The 6,000-nt window shown below is 47.9% G+C and overlaps 1 long non-coding RNA gene across 1 annotated transcript in view; it reads right to left on the reverse strand.

The window, feature by feature from the left end:
• The window catches only part of LOC112917034 (uncharacterized), a 146,940-nt gene extending 142,566 nt beyond the window's left edge, over positions 1 to 4,374 (reverse strand). The window contains exon 1 of the long non-coding RNA XR_011995574.1: positions 4,153 to 4,374. This is a non-coding gene — a long non-coding RNA (uncharacterized lncRNA). The remainder of the gene's footprint in view (positions 1 to 4,152) is intronic.
• Positions 4,375 to 6,000: the final 1,626 nt, after the last annotated feature.

A 6,000-nucleotide genomic window follows, 5' to 3' on the forward strand; every position in this document is an offset into this window, starting at 1 on the left:
GCAGACCCATGCTGTGACATGCCTGACCCTCTCCGGGCTAAACCTGTGCATCCTCTCAGCTATTCCAGGTGATGGCTTCCAGGCCATTTGCCATCCAGGTCGCCCTGCCCAAACCACCTCCTGGAACGGCTGCAGCTCCTTTCCTTTATCTGGTACATTGTGCTTTAATAATGCCTCCTAAGTCCAAGCTACAGTTCTTAGCCACCTCATCACATCCATTAGGCAGGCATTTAACCACTCCCCAAGGTGTCATCATGCAAGAGCAGAGTTTTGTGCCCCACACACTCCCACTCCAACCTTGTGTTTGACCAACTGATCTTTTAAACCTAAGCTCGCCACCGTACATCTATCCCAATTATATTTAGTCTCACTGATTTCTTCCCTGACACTCTAAACCTTTCGGGAATCTTTGGAGTTCACATCCTGTCACCTAGTTGTATTAATTCTGTCTCTCAGCCTTGAGACACTTGCAAATCCCATCCAAGGTAAGGCGATCAATAAGACTTACACATCTCCCCGTGTGAAGCTCGGGGCAAAGTGCCTTACACGTGTTCTCATTGAATGTTCACATCAACTCTATGAACTAGGCACTGACATCTCTACTATCATCCCTGTTCCATAAAACAAAACTGAGGGATGCCTGGGTGGCTCAGCGGTTGAGCATCTATCTGCCTTTGGCTCAGGGCATGATCCTGGGATCTGGGATTGAGTCCCACGTGGAGCTCCCTGCATGGAGCCTGCTTCTCCCTCTGCCTGTGTCTCTGCCTCTCTCGCTCTCTCTCTGTGTGACTATCATAAATAAATAAAATAAATTAAAAAAAATACTCTCTTAAAAAAATAAATAAATAAAATAAAATCTTTAAAAACAAAACACAACTGAGCCTGATGAAGAGTCAGTCACTTGTAGAAAGGTCATCCAGGTACCGAAGAGCCCAGTCAGGGTTTTGACCCAGGCCTTGTCAGAGCCCCACTATTTTCCACACTGAGTGGCATCTTTTCCTAGACATGTCTGTCCCTCCACCTGAGCTGTGGGATCTCTGATAATCGTGAATAGGTTTCATCTCTGAGTTCCCAGCCCCTGGGCGAGTGCCTGGCGCAGAGCACATGTTTTATGACTAAAAGGACAGCAAGGAAAGGGGTCACGTAGCCGAGCCCTGAAGTTCAAGTTCCTTTGGAGCACTTATTCTACCCTATGGAACATGAGGACCCCCCCTTCGTCCACTCATGACCAGAAGGTGCCGTGTCCCCGGCCGTCAGGATCGCGCTGGCGCGAACACCGTGACACCCATTCACCCACGTCGTTGGAACCTGACCCCGAAGAGTGGCGTTTGTATCCCTCCCACACCACCGTCCACCTGAGCCCACTGGGGTGTGTGGGGGGGGGCTCTCCCAGGGTGCCGCCCCTCAGCGGCCTCCTCAGCACGGCCCCCTCAGGGGTGGCACAGAGAAGGTTCGAGAAGCCTCTGGCTTGGATTTTCCTCAAACATTCCTGACCACACTCAGACACTCCTTTTTCAAGAAAGGGGTCTGGACCGAACTCACAGAGCTTTCAGACCGAGGAATCAGGCCGAGGGGAAGAGGCTTAAGACGGTGAGGGAACACCACCGTCCGTGCGCGGAACCAGTTCCGTCCACGCAGCGCCACGTTTCCATGCACGCCCCCCTCGTGGCACCCAAGCCCCACCGTGGCCTGCTCCTCTTACTCCGGGCTGCGAGGTCTTAATGCTTCTGGGAACCATCAGGCAGGAGCGCCCCTAAAGTCCCCGTCGTGGGTTAACAGGCGGGAAGAAAAGACCCAGGGAAGACCCGGCGCTCACGTGAAGGAGAAAGGGCGGGCGCGCCATCTGGTGGTGACTTCGCAGCTTGCAGGCCTAACTCGCCCCGTCCGCGGTAACACCTCCCGGCCTCTCTCTCTTCCCTCTGGAGGCCCCTTCCTCAGCGGGTGAAGCCTGGGGGGCTGTGGACCACGACGTCCGCGAGCACGTGACCCACCGCAGCAGCGTCGGCCCCCCGATCCAGGGTGACCAATCAGAGCCCAGCATCGCCCACCCCCAGCAGGCTGATTGGCCAAGACGCGGACACCTGACCCAAGAAAGCCAATCAGGGACTTGACAAGATGTACTAGGAGAAGCCAGAGAAAGAGGCTTCTCACTTCTCGCGTCAGGAGCTATGAGGATGCGGACTCAGGGCGCCGCGGGTCATGTTTGGGGTCGTTCAAAGAAAACCTGCCCGAGCACAAAGCAGACAGACACAGAAGGAACCAGAGCAGAGAAATGGAGTGCCGGGACTACAAGCTACACGGTTAGCCCCTGGATCAAACTCTGCCTGAACTTGCAACCACTCTCTCCTCCCATACGGGAGCCAACTCGTTCTGTTTTTCTGAAGCAAGAGTCAGGTCTCTGTCACTTCTCATCAAGAGACATTACACATCAATAAAAGTAAAAGAGAAAAAAAGAATTAAGCCCAGTTGCACAAAATAAATGATGCTTACGTTAACTTTACAATAAGGCTTTTGAAAGCAAAACTACTAATGCCAGCTCTATTAAATTCAAATGAAATAATTACATGACATAATAAATCTTAAAGCCGTGGATCGCTAACAGATTAAAATACAAGGTGAGCGGGGAAGATCTCCACCAAAGTGTCAAAAAGAAGTGGTTGCTGAGTATAATAGAACTTTTACTGAGTATTTTTTACTGTCAAAGCTCTCTTTGCAGCCTGCATGGCAATACAGAAATATCCTCAGGAACTGCTGGATAAACCCTTTCAGCCAGCAAAACCATTTCTAGGAGTCCATCCCAAGAAAAGAATTCCAATCAAGGAAAATAATGCTCACATGGAGATGTTCACTGCAGCATTATTTACAACAGGCATAAATAAATCAATAAACAAACTCAAAAGGTTAGGACACAATTGAATGTTATTACACATGCATAACCAGGCAACCTATTCATACACCAACTGCAGAAATATCTATTCAGGGGCACCTGGGTGGCCCAGTCAGTCAGGCATCAGACTCTTGATTTTGGCTCAGGTCATGATATCATGATCTTGAGGTTGAGCCCCACGTCTGAGCATGGAGCCTGCTTAGGATATTCTCTCTCTTTAAAAAAAAAAAAAAAAAAAAAAAAAAGATTCTCTCTCTCTACCCCCTGCCCCTCCCCCACTCACCTGCTCTCTCACTCTCTAAAAGAAAGAAAGAAAGAAAGAAAGAAAGAAAGAAAGAAAGAAAGAAAGAAAGAAAAGGAATATTTACTCAAACACTTGCTGAATACCAGCAATAATTTACCGAATCCTTATTGTGCGTTATACGTTTTACATCCTTTACATCATTTCACCCTGGAGCAATTTAAATGTTATGGACTTCTTTATAAATCCTTCTATAAATGTGTAATCCAAGGTTTGGAGAAATTTATACCTTTTGGTGGAAGTGACAAAGGATTTGAATCCAGGAGTCCTGACACAAAGTCCACACACATGCTCACTATGCTACTTTCCATGAACCAGGTGAGGCAACGAGAAAGTCACCTGAGTTATGTGTATAGTCAGCACATGGCCTCTGTAGGAAGGACTCTGTTCTTTCCAGCTCAGGTTCCAGGTGGAGGCCAAGGAAAGGGCCTTTATCAGCATCTGCCAGAGGTCAGGCACTGAGCCAGGTCCTTTGTTTCCACTGTCTACCTTAACTCTCGTAGTAATCCCTGGGGAGAGAGCTCACTACACCTTCATTTCTGCAAAAGCTGAGTTCAGAGAGATGCAGACGTTTGTTCCTGGTCAAAGGCATGGCCTCTTATCCACATGTGTAACAAGAAGACGAACAGGAAAAATCATGGAGACCTGCTTGGGTACAGCAGACGATAAGGAGCTGGGAATGGTCTGGAGGGCTCTGAAAGTCAGGCAGAAGGACAGGTGTGCCATAGCGCCTGGAATGGGGAGAATGACAATACTAAATAAATGACTACCATTATAGGGCCCTTACTCCAAGCCAACACTATCCACCATCTCTCACCTCATTCTCAGAGCAGGCCTTCAATCCAGGATTATCCCATTTTACAGATTAGGACTTGCAGCAAGTGACACAACAAGGCTACAGATAAAGACCCATTCTCTCGACACCACAGCACATGGCCTTTCTGGAGCCCAGCAATCTCCATACCTGGACGGTTGAGTCTGTGGCACATTTCCAAACACTAGAGGCAGAGAGGGGCTGGGTGGCGTACTTCACGTGGCTCCTGGAGGGGTTCCGGACAGCAGCAGCATAGCTGGTGGGAGACAGCAGCCCAGCTCCCCGCTAATTGTCCTTCTTTGTGGTGTTCAGTTAAGGACTCAGAAGAAACCAATCTTTGTGTCTTTTCATGGTTAAAATTCTACATAGAACAGAAACCTCAAAGCAACCACCAAGCCAGTCTTTGTTGGGTTTCTAGGCAGTAAGGACGCTGCATCTCAACACTTAGCGCTCAGAAAGGGGCTCGGTTATTCAAAGGGTTGCTCAACAAGAGCCTTTTTCTCCCGAGTCCTTGCAATTCTGGACTCACTTTTAATCCCCGGAAGAAATGTTGGATCCCTTTTCTCCTCCACATCTCAACACCATTCTTGCAAGTTCACGAACTGTCAGTGGAAGATTTTCAGGAGTTGCGCAGTCCACACTTTCTACCCCACTCTGTTAGAACCAGTTTGGTTTTGAGAACCTTGAAACCTTCATTTCTGAAAAACATTAATACATTCAAATATATATATATGTATCAAGTTTCTAAATACAATGAAATACATATGTTATAGTTTCACAAACAAGCCTCAACTGCATTCCTTCAATATAAGGTGCCAGGCAGGTTTCTGAAGAAGCCACTCGGTGGAAGCTGGCTGAATGTGCTTGTCCTAAAAGAGCATACACATCCTGAGTGGAGGGGAATAAAAGCCAAAGACAGATTTAGGTGCCTGGGTTCTCCAAACACACCCTTCCAGGTAGAAGGGCTAAACCAGCTCTGTGAAGAATAAACAACTTCTAAAGGCAAGACCTCTTGCCTTCTCTGGGCCCCAAACTCTACTATGGGCCAATCATCATCATCACCACCGCCACAAAAACTCTCACTTGTAGAGCAGCTGAAACGTGCGGGGCCCTCCCTGAGACATGTGACATGCTTTCTTCTATGGAATAGTCACACTTTCTAGAGAAGAGGAATGCTCACCCCCATTGGGCAAATGTGACACCCAAAACTCAGGAACTCTAAAGAATGACACAGCCAGCAAGTGGCAAAGCCGCAGTGAAGCCAAATTTGTTGGACTCTGGTCCAAGTTCTTCCAGCCTCAACCCCCCCACAACCCTACTCCTCTCCAAACCCTGTGCCCCACTGAAGAGAAGATCTATAGACTCGGAGCTTAGACAGTGATGCCAAGGTGGGAGACTTTCCTCCTCCTCTTTGATGTACCCACACACACTGTTTCCAAACAAATGTTCTCTGCCCTCCTTCCCCGGAAAAGAAAACAGTACTCCAGACTATCTCTTCTTTATAACCCTAATCAACCAACTATATGCAAAAACCATGCTCAAGGATCCTGGGATCAAAAGGTGGCAATGGTTCAGCTGTTTTGGAGAGAAGTTTGATAGAATATTATTACCAAAACCATCCATTTTGGGCACCCTACAAAATATCTGACCCATGCTCAAACAGGGCAATTAAAGATAACAATAAAGGAAAGGCAGTGATGTGCATGGGAGCCAATGGGGACTTTTTCAGAATGTTTATGAGCCAGTAACTACATTGTCAGTGAGCCTGGAACCAGCCATGGTGGGAGAATTTACACCACAGAAATCAGGAAATGTTACAAATCAGGGTTTGGTTTTTCCGAGAAAGAGAGAGAGTGTGTGTGTGTGTGTTATTAAACCTTTGTCAGCACACCCCTGGAAGAAAATTTGTAAAAATGTGGGCAAAGTTAAGGGAAGTCGGGTAGGATAATGCAGTCCTCTGGGGTTAGCAGCAGTGGGGAGCCATCAGCAGCCCAGCCC

Source organism: Vulpes vulpes, chromosome 12, assembly GCF_048418805.1.
Source record: "Vulpes vulpes isolate BD-2025 chromosome 12, VulVul3, whole genome shotgun sequence".
Taxonomy (NCBI): Eukaryota; Metazoa; Chordata; class Mammalia; order Carnivora; family Canidae; genus Vulpes; species Vulpes vulpes.